Genomic DNA, 16,850 nt, shown 5'->3' on the forward strand with positions numbered 1-16,850 from the left:
AGTCGGGGCACGCCCACGGTTGGAACTCGGCAAGCCAGGCTCTCCAGGTCGAGTTCCACTCGATCGCCCTCTTTCTCGCGCACTCCGTCGGCCACCGGACGGCAACTCCCTCTTTAGGGCCAGGAGAGGTATGCGTTCTCCCACTTTTCCCTCTTGATTTGGATCTATTATTTCCAAATGATCCCAACTGATCTGCTATACCCAATTTCTGTGCTTGCTTAGGCGAAACCGTGATTGCTTTAGGGTTTAGACATCTGCTAGCTTACCCTCTTGCTGTGCTTGCTTACCCGATTTCCCGATTTTTGTGCTTGCTTACCCGATTTCCTACACTTCACCCTGTGCTCCAGCCATCAGCTTTGAAATCATCAAGTTGAACTCTTGATTGTTCACCATCGACTTTGTTAGTCAGTTTTGTTTTACCATCTCAAGTTTAAGTAGGTTAGTTTCCAAGCTAGGTAACAATAATGGCATTGGGATAAACATACCAACCAGGTGTTGATTAAAGCAAGCCAATAAAGACTTCAAGGTATCATGCAGATGATTGTGCATTGGCATGCAGATGATTGTGCATTGGCAGGACCAGGACCAGGTCTTTACAGTAAAGCCAATTTTCCAGGAGGGTTCCCCTATTACAATTTTTACACATCAAGAGTTTTATTACTTACTCCCATGGACTGTGCCTTGATATGATTCACTCATGTTGGGTTTGTAATCTCATCATCTGAGCATCAAAAGCAATGAGAATATTTTTGCATTTCTATTGGAATTTTATTTTGTTGATTAATTAACAAAGCATTCTACTAGTTTGCTTCTGAGGAACTTTCATATCAATAAGGATACTGTTATTTTTCTAGAATTTGAAAAAATTATTAGAGTTCTATGACCCCTTTTGGATAGCAATTAGTGTTCTACTGATGTCAACTTACTGAATACTGAGTTTTGAGACAGTTTGGTGATGTTGCTGTATATTCCACATGCTAAATATGAAATTGTTTCAATTCATGAATAGGTGTTGCGACCATCTTCAATCTAATATGTTGGTTCACTATGTTGCAGACATTGAATAGCTGATGGCTCAGTTTTTGTTTTACTTTGATCAAATGAATGGAAATTTCATTCTTCATATGAATCAATGTACATTGACTGTTAGAAATGTTTGTACTATTTTGTGGTTTATAGTCGCTTCATTTACTTAGGTGCAATAACTTTGAATTCCTTCTTTCATGGTGTTGAAAATGTTGTGCAACAGATCATTTCCTTGACCAGTTCATCATTCACTTACTCTGAATTCTTTTTTCTACTTGTGATACACTGTTTTTCTCTTATTATTTTGTTATTGTTCTGATGTCGTAACATTGTGTGATGTTACATGCAGCTAATGTGTATCATTGTGATTTAAAGCCAAAGAACATACTAGCAAATGCAAACTGCAAACTGAAGATTTGTGATTTTGGATTAGCAAGAGTTGCATTTAGTGATACCCCCACAACAATTTTTTGGACAGTAAGTGGAAAAGTGCCTGGTTCTTTCTTATTTATTTCCAAATTTCCTTTTTTATATCCTATTGTAATTTTTTTTCTGATTTGAAATCTAAGAAGTTAATGGTAAATTTTCACCATTCCAAATCCCTAACATGTGACAGGATTATGTTGCCACCAGATGGTACAGGGCTCCAGAGTTATGTGGATCATTCTTTTCTAAGGTATTGACATGTGTCTCATCTGTTTTAAATGTCTGCATCTCTAGAAAATTTCAACTGGTTCATTTTGCTATTAAAGCATATCCCAAAGAAAGCTCAATTCCTCCTAATGTTTAAACGGTAAAGGGAAAATGATTAAATATTTGCTTGTTTTTGAATAAAAATTCATGTTTTCAGGTTTTCACAAGGTTCTACGAAAGTTATTCTAGCGGTTCTACGATGGCCACCTAACTAATTTGTTGCTTTATATATTCTCTTTTCAGGTTTTCACAAGGTTCTACGAAAGTTAGTGGCCAAGGCGACTCTTATCTGGTATGTCTATTTAGCTAAAAAGGATTCAGGAAAATGGAATTATTTTTTTCCTCTCTAAATGTATTGTTTTCCCTCTTTGCTTATTCTGTTACTGATATCAAAAGGCTACGGTTGTACCTCCCACTTGATTACGGTTTGTAGCAGATCAGTGTTTCCATGAGAAGGTAGTAGGTCTCTACTGTTTCACCATCACTTGCTATGTAAAACATGGTATTCATGACACTTGTGGGGCTTTCTCATGGTCTGAGATCTGTTTTGGCAAAATGTGCTTTTGAATCCAACTGCAATACTAGCGATGTAAATAAACATTCTGAAATGAGAATCACATTTGGTCAATACTTTCCCAAAATACCCAAAATTTTGTGCTTGACCTTCTAATTATTTCCAGCAGCATTCTTGTTAATTATTTCCAACAGCATTCTTGTTAATTATTTCCAGCATGCTTGACCTGCTAATTATTTCCAGCAAAATTTTGTGCTTTTCCTTCAATCTTGCATCTGTAGTTCGATCGATACCTAGCATTTAGCTCGATTTCAGGACTCGAGGGAAGATGTAGTTCTTTCAGGTTGTTTGAGGGAAGATGTATTTGCTGCTGTCCTTGCATCTGGAGTTCTCTTTACTCTATCCATTTCTATATTCCTGAGCCCAAAAGCCTAACGGCTCAGCTCTTTGCCACATGCCACGAATGAAACTCAAGAAATGCCAATAGGTTACTTTGAGTCATCTGCAGCTAAACATGAATGAAACGTCCTAAGGCTCAGCTCAGCCTAACGGTTAATTTGAGTCATCTGCAGTTCAACTCATTTCCAGCAAAATTTTATGTTTTTCCTTCAATCTGGTTTTGACTTCTTATAGTCGAAACATACTATATACTGATTATTTTTATGAAGGGATACTGTTGTTAAAAGTATCGAAGTAGATTTACATGCTGGTGTTTTGTTCTTTAAGTTATAGTTTGTCTCTTCTAATTTTTTTTTTTTGTATTTGTGCATGCATGACTACTTTACAAGTTGAAGAGCTCTCCAAGGATGACTATTTTTCAAAAAGCAATGAATTTACAACCTAGTTGAAGGAAAAGCGAGGGATCTATTTTTAGGATTTGACATTGAGAAAGCTAGAGAGATTTCTCAGTTTTTTTGTAACCAAACAAAGTTTTAGTTCTTTTTGTAACCTAAATTCATTGTCTGTGATTTGACATTTGATAATTTTGATATCCGTGTGTAATGACTCATATTTGTTCACTAGTTTTCCAAGAAATTAATGCAAGTAAAATTTTCTATTTATTACAATTTTTAGTTTAAATTTTCTATTTATTTATAAAAATCATCACATGCTGAAAATTCTGTAATTGCACACTCAAAGCTTAAACTTCCAGAAAATTATTTCGCGGTAGTTTTAGCAAACCGCCGGGAAACCATTTCGCGGCAGTTTTAGCAAACTGTCGGGAAAGTATTTTGAACCGCCGGTAAAAGAACCGCCGAGAAATTATTTGGAATCGCCGCAAAAAACAATCGCCGGGAAATCATTTCTAACCGCCGGTAAAAGAACCGCCGGGAAATTATTTGGAACCGCCGCAAAAAACAACCGTCGGGAAATCATTTCTAACCGCCACTAAACAAACCGCCAGGAAATATTTCGAACCGCCGCAAAAACAACCGTCGAAAAATCTACTTTAGTGGCGGTTATTCCAGCGGTTCTCTAGAACCGCCGCTAAATGGTTTAACGACACCGGTATCAGCGGCAGTTTGGTAAACCGCCGGGAAATGATTTTGCGACAGTTCCAAACCGCCGCTAAACGATTTTTAAACCACCGGGAAATCCTTTTTTTCTTGTAGTGCCACAACACGATGTCAGGTAAGAGCCAACAACAACAACATCTACAACTAGCATATGGATGTATGATGATCATCCCAACATGTAATAGCTAAGGCTAATTAGCATGTTTAACAGGAGTCAACATGAGTCAACAGGAATAGACATAGGTCAATAATACAACAGTTATTCCATCAGAGATCATATGACATGTATCAGACAATGAATCATATGGGTATCAACAAGATAGATGATATATAGCTAACAAGAGTATATCAACATGGTATCAATAGATCATCATAAAGTCAACGACAAGTATTAAACAATGATTTTTCAAAGGTATCAACTAGATACTAACTCAACCATCATGGATATCAGCAGGATAAACAGGATAATAACAACATATGCACTGGAATAGAAAACCTGTATTGACCAAGTACAGGGTACCCACCTGATCAGATATCTGTCAACTATAGAACTCCAGAAAATACTCCCAGAAAATAAGCTCCGAGAGAACATGACTAATCAAATCAAAGTCCTAAAATTACACAATAATACATCATTTACTAAAATGATATCGTATCATATACAGTAATTAAAATCTACAATCTAATCCCACTCTAGATCCATGCTTAATTTCAAATTAGATTTAACCCTAATTAAGTAGATTAAACCTAACCCAACATTTTAATCATAATCAACTACCAAATCCCTAATCCAACAAAACGAAAACAACTCCAACAATAGGTAATTAATAACCCACTCAACCTCATTAAGGTTCCTAATCGAACCTAGCAACATCCATCAACAGATCAATACTAACATAATATCAACCTCAACCCAGAACCGAATAACTCACAATTCATTCTAACAGATCCAACAAACTTACCATCCCTAAATCAATTCCAACCCAATCATACAGTAACCAGCTCAAATTCACCCGAACAGAACACACCTCCTCCAATTTCCATCCACAACATTCATCGTTCATCAATAACAATCAAATTGAAATCCACAAAAAACTCACCTCAAATTGGACTGAATGCCCTAGATCTGTTCAAATCCAACCCTAGAATCCTTGATTAGCCTTACTTCGCTTCTCCTTCTTCACAGTCAAAACCAAACAACCCTCCAATCGAATCGGCTCTCAACAGTGAGCTATGGAAACGAAAATCACATCAAGATCCAAGTAAAATCGAAGCAATCCGAAGAACTTCAATTCCTAAACCACGAAAACCCAGCTTACCTTTCTTCTTCTCTTGCTCGTCGCTTAACCCACCAGCCGGCCAAATCCAAATCAACCCCGATTCAAGATCTGAAGACATGAAACCCTAGATCTAAGCTCAAACCTAAACCGGAAGAACCCAACCAAATCAACACATACCAATTTCTTTCTCCTCGGTTCGCCCCTTACACCGCTGCCTCCGCCGATCGAACCTGTTGTCGGCGCTGTCCAATCCACACTTCACTCGCCGGCGTCCTCAGCTACCTTGCAGACCGACGACAACCACACTGGTCGCTGTCGCCGCGATCGACGAAGGAGGAGAATAGAGGGAGGCGCGATGGGGAAAACGAAGAAGAAACTCGCGATCGGGAGTGAACAGTGCCCGATTCCTTTTAACTGGCGTTAATGGGTTGGGTTGCGGTGAAGATCCAATAACCCTATAATACCATTAACCTAAAACCTATTATTAATCGTTTAATCCTATTAATAATCCTAAATGCATTAGGATTCTTAATTAAACCAATAAATTTTCCTAATCTTCCATAAAACTAAATTATTACAAGATCCGACAGTCGAGGAGGTTGTTTTCATATGATTATTTTTATGTTCACTAGTCGGGATGACGTAGTTGATAAGCTAGTTAAGGAGATTGTATCTTTTAGAATCGAAATGGTCGAGTCTATGGAGTAGTCGAGGAAACTGTGTCATTTAAAGTTGGAGTGATCGAGTCTATAGAAGAAGATTTCGAAGATTTCGAACCAAACTAATGAGGGCGAAGTTGGCTTTTTAACCTCTATAAAATTTTGACCTTTGACTTCCCCCTAGACTAAACTTTGTCACATGTGAAATTGCCCTGGGGCATTGTAAAGTTCTATTAATGCTAGTGAATCAAGATGTGGCACAAAGATCATTTATTTCATTGACCATTTTCTTTGAGTAATATATTATAGATTGAATATTCATAGGTGAGTTGGTTACGATGCAGCAGACTTGCAGAAGAGGGCAAGAGTTCGAATCCTGGCGAAGCCAAATAATACCCTCCTGCGTCGTAACTAACTGTACTTTCTCGATTTACCTCTTCACAGATGGTCGTGGGGCCGACCGTGTGGGGCCGCTAAGGTGACGGATCCACCTTTTGCAGAAGAATATGTTAATATTGATATGATTTTACATGGAGCCGATTAAGGCGTTTGAAGTTTAAGAAATACTTTGGAGACTTATAAATATTATAGACAATTAAGATTTTCACATAGAAAAAAAATAATTCTCTAGTGTCTAGACTATTTTATATATTTTTCTTAATAAATACACGAACTAACTAATGGATATTAATTATAGAGCTCATTTTGCAAGTTTTAATGTTTTGCGAAAGTATGATCAGTTAAATAAAGATTGTGAGATACAAATATAAAAGAAAATAAGAATACATTTAATAGATTCAAAGAAAACATTTTCTATTTTCATTTTTGAATAAAATGTTCTTTATACACTGTAAGAGCATGAAATGAAGAATGGGCTGGAATCGGGCCCAATCACATGATCCTGTGTTCTTAATTCCATTGTAAATGGCCCGGAATTGGTCCAAATCACAAGCCCAATCTTAAAACTAAGTGGCCCGGGTGGTTTTTAGATATGGTGAAACAAAAAGGCGTTAAATTACATTGCAAACGAGTTGATCATTAACTGTAAAGTATAAATAAAAAATTATTTTTATCTAAATTCTATTAGATTTCAATAAAGTAAATGATAAATAGATTCTAAAAACAATAATTTTTTTCTCCTTTTCTCATTACTTCTTTAGAAAAAAAAAATACAACATTATATCTTTTTACCATTCAAATCAATAATAATAATAATAATAATAAATCAATTTCCTCTATTTCAACTTCTATTGTCTCTTGCTGTGAGTCCAACGGTGAATTCATGATCTCTTTAATTATGATCTTGAAGAAAAATTTTGATGCAATAGTAAAATTATTATTATGTGATCTTATGGTCACGATGAAAGACTAGGTGATATTCATACTTGGTCACTTTCTTATAATGCTAGTAAAGCTCATTTCGTATCTCCTTAGCGGTTGAGCGGTCACACTAGGTGATGCTTGAGTGCTTGTGCATAACAATTATGGATGATTGTACCTTTGTCGAACTTATTAGTGCATTGGACCTTCAACCCCTTAACGTCGAGGGGATCATCATTCATTTGGATACCTAACTATTTTAAAGAACAAGTTGGTGGAGATCTTTTTTTTTAGTTCATTCCACAATGCAAAAGCATGATTAGGTGAAAAACAGTTGGTGTGTTTCAATCCACTCAATGTTCATACAAAAGGATTTTTTTTTAAAAAAAAATGTAGAGGAAGTACTTGATGGTAAATAATTAGTCTTGATCGTATACATTGCGATATGATTAAAGAAAGAATCTGTGTGCCCTCCTAGACGAGAATGATTGCCCTTGAATCTTTGATCGGCTTTTGTTTCATTCAAAGAAAGGCTTGAAAGAAACTATAGGGTTTCGCAAATGCCTATGATCTTCAAGATGGCTAGACTCCTGGTGGATTCATTGTTTGAGCTTTTAGTTACATTAACTCTTTAGTAGTGCATACACATGTTCTTTGTCAATTATCGATCTACTTTATTTAATAAATAATTTATCTAAATTTAAAACTTTTTCTCAAATTTTCTTTTATAATTTTTCACAATCTATAATGTTGATCGTGCCTTGAAATGTTTTAGCCAACAAGGTCTATCAACTTACATTCAGTGTGTCTTGTGTTTGTCTTGATCTGGTGCGTAGTTTAAATGTGCAGTGAAAATCTTGATTCAAACATTACTTCACAAAGTCTAAAATTTTACTTGGTATCTACCTCCTTGAGGCCACTAATTCAAGGGTCCACTTTGAGCTCACTATCTTCACTATCAACTCCTTATTTTCGAACACCTTCTTGAGACAGAGAAGCCTCTTATAACTCATTCTTACAAGAACACAATCAACAAGACAAATACAAAAGCAAATGAAAGTAAAATAAACTTTGCATATTATATCTTTACTTTGAAAGCTTGCTTGTTGCTTTGAATATCCTTTTAATGGTCAGCAATGTAGCAACATTTCACCTCTAAGCTAGCCCTTAAGAATCGACCGTGAAAAATTCCTCGAAATCCTTCCTTTAAAACTTTTAGGTTGGGGTTGATTTTCGCATGTTAATCGATTGATACCATCAATCGAATCGAGCAACTGCATTCAATAAGTCTTTGTTCGATTTTTGATCAACATCAGTCGACTGATGCACCTCATCAGTCGATTGATTCCATCAATCGAATCAAGCAATTAAATTCAACTTGCTTCTATTCACTTTTGATTGATATCAATAAATTGATACTCATGATCAGTCAATTGATATCGAGTAACAAGATACATCTCTGAATGAGCTCCATTTCACATTAAAGATCACTCATTCTGATATCTGAGTCAAAAGTTATGACTTTCAAAAGTTTGGTTTGTTGTTTCTGCATCACTATCAATCAACTAATATTCTTGTTTTAGCCTTATCAAAGTTGAATTCTCGTCTTGTCTGGTATACAGTTGATCTTAACCTACCATATCTTTTTTGTCCTGTATTCGATCAACCTTAACCTGTTGGGACTTCCCGTTGTTTATCATTTGATCAACTTTGATTTATTGAGACTTTCTCATTGCCTAGCATCCAATTAATCTTGATCTTATCATTGTTTGATATTCAATCAACCTTGACTTGTTGGGATTTCCTCGTTGTCTGACATCCAGTTAATCTTGACTTGCCAAGACTTTCATCATCACCAAGTATCCAGTCAACCATAACCCACTTAGACTTTTTATCTCGTGTTAAGTGTCCAGTCCTCCATGATTCACTTGGACTTTCCATCTTATGTTATGTGTCAGGTCCTTCATGACCTACCTAGACTTTCTCTTGGATGCTAAGTGTCTGGTCAATTGTGACCCACTTGAACTTCTCCACCACTAAATATCCAGTCAACTTTGACTTACTTAACTTTTATTTCATTGTCAAGTATCCGGTCAACTTTGACTTACTTAACTTTTATTTCATTGTCAAGTATCCGGTCAACTTTGACCTACTTGATATCTAACTAATATATTGATCAAACATTGAAACCCAACTTGAGTCAAACCAAGTTTAGTCAACCTAGTTAACCTTAACCTGAGGTCGATTGCACTAACATAGTGGAGAGGCTTAAACTATGTTTGCAAAACCGATCCAGAACACCGAATCGATCTTGGATCATGCAAGAATATTTTATGCAGAAGAATCAGAGTAGGATTGATGAGATTAAAGTATGATCAGAACATGATTGATAGAAGTCTGAGAGGTCATAACTTTTAACTCAGGTTGAATCACATGACCAATAATATATCAAATTAAAGCATGTTCAGAAATCTACAATTAGTTATTGAGTGAAACTCATAACCACCCAATTTTAAATCTAAAAAATATTATTTAAAGTCTTTTTGGATATTTGAAAGATTTTTAATTTTTTTATTATCTTTTGAACTATTTTATAATTTAGGTTATTTTAATATTTTGCAGAGTTATGATTATATTAGGGTTCTGAGACTATTTAAATAATTATTTAGTTATTTTGATCAATAATATTTTATCATTTTTCTCAAAATGATGAGTTTTTGAATATCTATTATTTGGTATTTTACAAAATCAACATGTTTTTAGAAAATTATTTCCAACGTTTATATTCAAATTAAATGTTTCAATAGCTTCTGCTATGTTAGCTGCTTTGTTGACTTTTAAACTGATTCATCTTGTGAATCAAGAGAATATTCTTGAGGTTAAATATGATCATTATTATTGTATTAGTAGAAATTTCATATTCTTTAATTTTGTAATATGAAAATATAAATATTATTGAGGGTTATTGTGGTAGAATGATAGTTAAATTATTAGTTAAATATAATAATATTATCTATGATATCAAGTGTCAATAATTGCATATATATATATATAAATATAATTATTAATATATTTATACGTAAATAATATTTTTAGATATTTTTAATTATTAATTATGTCCTATAAAATTTTAAAGATTTTTTATAAGATCATATGATTCTACGATCTAATCTCAATCGATCTGATCCTAATCTTAAATCGATTTTGTATAGATCATGATTCTACAAACTATGAAAGGAAAAAAGAGAGCGCAGTTGTGATTCAAATTAGAGGAAAATCGTATATTTTGAGAATTAGTTTGATGAAGTTTGGACATCTGAGAAAGAGAGAGTTGTTTAGTGATGTAACAGCTCATCCAAACTCTGACCCACAAAAGGACTTCAAGTGCATTCTTTTTAGGTCTTCTCACTTGAAAAGGCTGAGGAAGGAAGAAGTGGGTGAGGAGGATGATGAGCTTGGAGACTGCCCCAAAAGATGGCATCAGGTTTTGGAAAAGCAAAAAAGCAAAGAGGCTTTGTTTGATGTTACACTTCAATGAATCCTTGTATCAAGATATTCAGGGCCTTTAGGGTTATCATCTACTATTGCTTTTCATTTCTTTTCAGTGGTCTGCCCTTAAAGTTGTACACACTCTTCTACTGTCCTACACGTGCCAAATGGCATGACCTGCCCTACAGTTGGCTACCATGTAGCGCTCGATACAGACACGAGATGGTTGTGCCACATTCGTCATCGTGCCACATTGTGCGGATCCATTAGGGACTCTATGCATCTTTCACCTTTCTATAATTTTTCTTTTTTTTCTGTAAAAGATGAAATCCGCCACTCCAACGATCCCACATGGTTGGCCCCACGACCATTTGTGAGGAAATAATCAAGAAGTTGCAGTTGACCACGATGAAGAAAGGCATTGTCTCGACTTTGTCGAGATTCAAACCCTTATCTTTTTCTATAAGTATGCTCCGTTGTAACCAATTCAGTTATGTCCCGAGGGCAAAAACTATCTTGGATAAATTTTTTATAGTGACTAACTCTACTGCCGAAACGACCCCATAGTCAGAAAACCCCCTAAGGGATTTTTTGGAGGCACAATATCACTATATTGATAGGAACTTACTGTCGAAATAACACCTCAACAAGTACATGTTACTAAGAGGACTTGAATCGGGAACCCAAGCAACACATGTCTCCGTGCCGAAACAGCTTTTCTTCGATTGCATTGATGAGTCATTCTCCAATTCGATTTCCAAAACATTAACAGTGGAAACAAAAAGAGCCCACCTCCTGAGTCCTGAGCCACATTGGCTCGACAAGTACAGACAAGCTTCAACATGTTCTTCTTGAGCTCGATGCCATTCAAATCAATGGAGAGAATCTTGTGCTCTATTTGTCAAAAAGAGGTGTTTTGGAGTGTGGATCCATGGACCACTTAGTCCCCATCACTCTGCCACTTGCCCCTCCTGTTTGGATACCGGCACGGGTTCGATCAATCGGTTGAATCGTATCGAGTCGAGCCGATTCAAACTTTGCACTTGGTGATCTTTGTCTAGTGTTAGCATGTGATGGCGGTCTCTCAATTGTTGCTCCGTTCCGCGACTAAATCCAACTTAGTGTTTTGGTGGCATTAGATTGCCCATGCATCTAGTTTAGATCTTGTCGTTGTTTGTCGATATTTATTCGCTTCCCATAATGTATTCTTGTTGAGGAGGATCGAGTTAAAAAGCATGTGCTCGGAATGATTATGAATGTGGATGGCTAGATTCATCTTCCAATTATTGTAATGTATAAATACGATATAACAATTTGATCCAATTTAATACTCGATTTAGTTTAATTCATCTTTAAATTACCATCTGTTGTCAAAATACAAATGTTTTTTAAATATACATTTAAGCTATCAAATATTAAATGATAATGAAAAAAAGTTATATTTTTCTTAAAAAATAATTATTTGGATGTCACTTCAGTATTTGTAGCGAAGTATACCATTCTTATGATTCAACTAACTTTAAAAATGATCAATTAGATTTTTAAAATTTTTTTTATTAATCATTAGAATAAATTTAGCAGACATAATATATTCGTGATATAAGGAGCATGCTCATCTTCTAAAGATGGAATCTGCCACTCTAGCGGCCTCTCATACAGTAGGTTCCACAACCATCTGTAAGGAAGTAAATTGAAAAACTGTAGTTGGTTACGACGGAAGAGGGTATTGCTCGACTTTGCTAAGATTCGAACTCTTATCCTCTTCTGCAACTCTGCTCCGTCATAACTAATTCAACTATGTCCTAAGGATATAAGGAACATGCCCATAGCATTATAACTCTGAGGACGACAATTAATTGGCTTTGGAAAAAATTAGCAACAAGATTTGAATGAGAAGAAAACTGGTCGGAGAGTTGGAAAATATGTCTTTCAATGTCTCCTATTATTTTTTTGATTTATTTTTCACTCGACTTTTTATTTCTCTTAAATTTTTTATTTTCTTTTAAAATAAATATGGCCGTATTTATTGGGAAAAATAAAAAAGACACCTTTAGTTATCAAATCTTAAAAAAAAAAAGAAACCACTCCTTTTTTTTAAACATCAAAACAATATCTTTATTTTAAAAATATCTTTACTCCACATTGTTGTATACTCTGCTGCAATGTATAAAATTAATTTATTTTTTAAATTTAATTTGATTACATTAAAATAATTTTAATTAAATTTAAATAATTCCAATTTTTGCCGGCGTTTATTTAGACAAATAAATTTTAAAAAAAATTCAAGAAAGACCGATAAAAATCCCACTTTGTTCTCTGCGGTTTCTTTGCTTTCTTGCTTTCGACTTAAAAGTAAACACGGCCAGCTACGTTCCATCGCACTCCTACACATTAAATACAGAGAGAAGACAGGAACTGAGCATCCCCTCCTTAGCTTTTTGAGGCACTGCGCCGCGCTGCGCCACCGAAAGCGACGCCAGCTCTGGCCATGGCGGAGGCGGCCCAGTTGGCATAATCAATCGCAAACAGAAGAGCAGGAGCGAGGGCAGGAGCGAGAGGGCGAGGAGAGAAAGAGAAACTACGTATGGAATATGGATACAGTAAATTAATGGCGCCGGGAGGTATATAAATCGTAGCACATAATTGCCAAAAAGGAAACGGAAAAGACGGGGAACTGGAAAAGAAGTGCATTGCGAAGCAGACGGCGCTGATAAGCAAGCCCGTGTAATCATCACCATCGCCGCACTACACGACACGCTATTGTTCTCCTCTTCCCAACACACACGTACTATCTCTCTCTTTCTCTTTTATGATGCGCAGCGCCAAAGACTGCAATAAACAGCGGGAGTTGGTGTGAGGAAACCGAGAGCAGCGTTGCGGAGCAGAGCGCTGCGGGGGCGGCGATTTCCAGAAGGATGCATTGAATCGAATTGAATGGCGTAGGCTGTGATTCGCGCGGAGGAGGAGGCGTGTGGGCGAGGGCTTTAAGGCGTGAGCGGCGCGGGAGGTTGGGGAAGCAAATTGTTTGAGGAGGAGGGAGGAGAGGCTTCCGTTTCCGGTGGCGGCGGAGATGAAGTTCATGAAGCTCGGATCGAAGCCGGACGTGTTCCGGTCGGACGGGAGCTGCATCAGGTTTGATCTTTTTCCTTCTCCGCGATCCTCCTCACCATCAAAATCGCTTCTTGCCGTCGATTTTGCGATTTTTTGCTTCAAATTTTTGCCTTCTTGCTTCGGTAGAGCGGAGGACTCTTTCAGCCCCTTAATTGCCGCATGTTCCATGTCTGATTTAATCCTGGCCGTTCGCTCGACGTCAACAAGGCCCCTTACCCTTACTATAGCTACTTCATTTCTGAACAATATTTTTCTTCTTTTATTGATATCAAACTCATGCAGGTTTGTGGTGTCCGAGCTGCCAACTGACGTCGTTATTCACGTTGAAGAAGTGAGATTTTTCTTGCACAAGGTCAGATGTTTTGCTTAGTTCAGTAATGAACTGAGAAACTCTTTTGATGGTGTTTATTTTGATCTATAATGAAGGATTATGTTTACTGAATTGGGTGGAGAAGATCTGTTAGAGTGGAAAACTGTTTAGGCTGAGGAAAAAGTTCTCCAAGGAAACAAGAGAACTCGACCTCTCTTTTCCCTCTTCTCATGTAAACAACGACTGAGTTGGTGATCAGTTTCTTTCTTAATATATTTGCATGATCTGAGAGTCCTTTTAGGAATCATAGTTTTCAGTCTGTTGATGAACAAACAAGTCCTTGTCGATGTTGATAATTTGCATGGGCTTCAATTTGTTTCTGATTTGACTTGGAGCTCTTCATGTTGCTCAAACGTTGAACAAACAAGTCCTTGTCGGTGTTGGACTTCAATTTGTTTCTGATTTTAGACTTGAAGTTAATGTTGCTTGCTCATGTTGAACAAACACGATGTCGATAATTTGCATGGACTTCAATTTGTATCTGATTTTAGACTTGGAGCTCTTCATGTTGCTAAAATGTTGAACAAACAAGTCCTTTTCAGTTCTTCATGTTGCTCAAATCAAATGTTGAACAAACAAGTCCTTTTTGATGTCGATAATTTGCATGGACTTCAATTTGTATCTGATTTTAGACTTGAAGTTCTTCATGTTGCTTGCTCAAAGCTGAACAAACAAATGTTGATAATTTGCATGGAACAATTTGTATCCTTTTTGTTGCTCAAATGTTGAACAAACAAGTCGTTCATAATTTGCATGGACTTCAATTTGTATCTGATTTTAGACTTGAAGCTCATGTTTCAAATGTTGAACAAACATGTCCTTTTCGATGTTAATAATTTGCATGGGCTTCAATTTGTATCTGATTGTAGACTTGAAACTCTTCATGTTGCTCAAATGTTTTCACTGGTTATATCTGAATGCAGTTTCCTCTTTTAGCAAAGAGCAACCGATTGCAAGGGTTGGTACTCAGAGCCACTGAAGATAGTTCAGATGAAATCATCTTGCCCGATTTCCCCGGTGGACCAAAAGCTTTTGAGATTTGCGCGAAATTTTGCTACGGCATCACGGTGACTCTCAATGCCTACAATGTTGTTTCCACAAGGTGTGCCGCAGAGTACCTTGAGATGGATGAAGGTGTCGAGAAGGGGAATCTGATACACAAACTAGAGGTTTTCCTCAACACCAGTGTGTTGCGGAGTTGGAAAGATTCGATCATCGTTTTTCAGATGACTAAGTCATCGATGCCATGGTCTGAAGAGCTGAAGATTGTAGGAAGGTGCATTGACAGCATTGCTTCGAAGACATCGGTTGATCCTATCAATGTCAATTGGTCATACACCTATGATCGCAAATCTGCAACCTCTACTGAAATTGTCGAGACACGGCAAGGGATGCATAAAGTTCCTAGTGACTGGTGGTTGGAAGATCTATGTGAGTTGGATGTTGATCTTTATAAGAGAGTAATGGTCGTGGTGAAATCAAAGGGGAGGATGTCCTCCGACATGATCAGGGAAGCTCTCAAGGCTTACACAGCTCGATGGTTGCCCGATTCTTATGAATCTTTGATCGATAATGATGGCGAGTACCCGAAAAAGAACAGGATTATAGTAGAAACCATCATCTCACTTCTGCCTCCCGATGAGTGCTCAGGGTGTTCATGCAGGTTTCTACTCAAATTGCTAAAAATTGCTGTCTTGGTTGGAGCTAGGGATGCATTGAAGGATGAACTTATCGATCGAATTGGCATTCAGTTGCACAAAGCTTCAGTCAAAAGCCTGCTGATTCCTTTGAAATCAAGCGGCGATACAATGTATGATGTCGATCTGGTGCAAAGCCTCATTCATAAATCTACAATGCATATTGGAAGCAGATATAAGGAATTCAATTTGGAAGATGGATCATTGGTAGCTTTAGGCAAACTGATTGATGGTTATCTTTCTGAAATAGCGAACGATCCAAATTTATCGATATCTAGATTTAGTAAGCTCGCGGAGTCGATTCCTGATTCAGCACGGCCAGTTCATGATGGATTGTACACAGCCATTGATATCTACTTGAAGGTGAGCTCTCGAAAACTCTTTACTATTCTGATCGATTTGTATCGATAGGATGTTATGTCTTTTATCTTTTCGACGATTGAAAATGTCTCAGGAACATCCTAACTTGATGAAAGAGGATAGGAGGAAGATTTGCAACTTGATCAACGTCAGGAAGCTATCGTCCGAGGCTTATGTTCATGCAGCACAGAATGAGAGACTGCCACTTCGAACTGTCGTTCAAGTCCTCTTCTTCGAGCAGTTGAAGGCATCCAGGAGTGCACCGGCGGCGCGGCTCCGACCGACAATGCTTCGGTACCTCGAACGGCCATGGATGAAGAGTGGGAAGGGCGGGTTGTGTCGGAGCACCATTGTAGCCTGAAACAGCAGCTAGGGAGCTTGAAGATAAAGGTGGATGAGTGCCGGAGCAGCGACGACAAGCGGAGCAAAAGCATGAGCGAGAAGGGGGGCAGTGGCAGCCTGCTGTTGTCGTCGTCGTCGTCGAGGTCGAGGAGGTTGTTCGACAAGCTGTGGGCAGTGAAGGGGGAGACAATTAGGAGCTCTGAGACATCAGGGAGCTCTCAGAGCCCTCCTATTTCTGTGAAGCCTGGAGAAACTAAGCCTTGTGGCTCATCAAGGCACATCAGATACTCAATATCATGATTAAGGGAAAAACAAAACAAGAATTATTTTTGTTGAATTAGATTGTGTATATATTTGTGTGTTTTGATCGTGATGATAAGGTGATACAATTTTTTTTGTGTTTGGAGGGAATTTATGAGCAGAGAGGAAAGATGTCTGCTTTGTATCATCTTCACCAGCATCATCATCACTA

At 37.2% G+C, this 16,850-nt stretch overlaps 1 pseudogene; it reads left to right on the plus strand.

The window, feature by feature from the left end:
- The first annotated feature begins 13,568 nt into the window (after positions 1 to 13,568).
- Positions 13,569 to 16,850, plus strand: LOC141844283 (phototropic-responsive NPH3 family protein NPY1-like; annotated as a pseudogene).

The sequence above is a fragment of the Curcuma longa genome, chromosome 13, assembly GCF_044706935.1.
Source record: "Curcuma longa cultivar G26 ecotype Majalengka, Jawa Barat chromosome 13, ITB_CL_G26_1.1, whole genome shotgun sequence".
NCBI lineage: Eukaryota > Viridiplantae > Streptophyta > Magnoliopsida > Zingiberales > Zingiberaceae > Curcuma > Curcuma longa.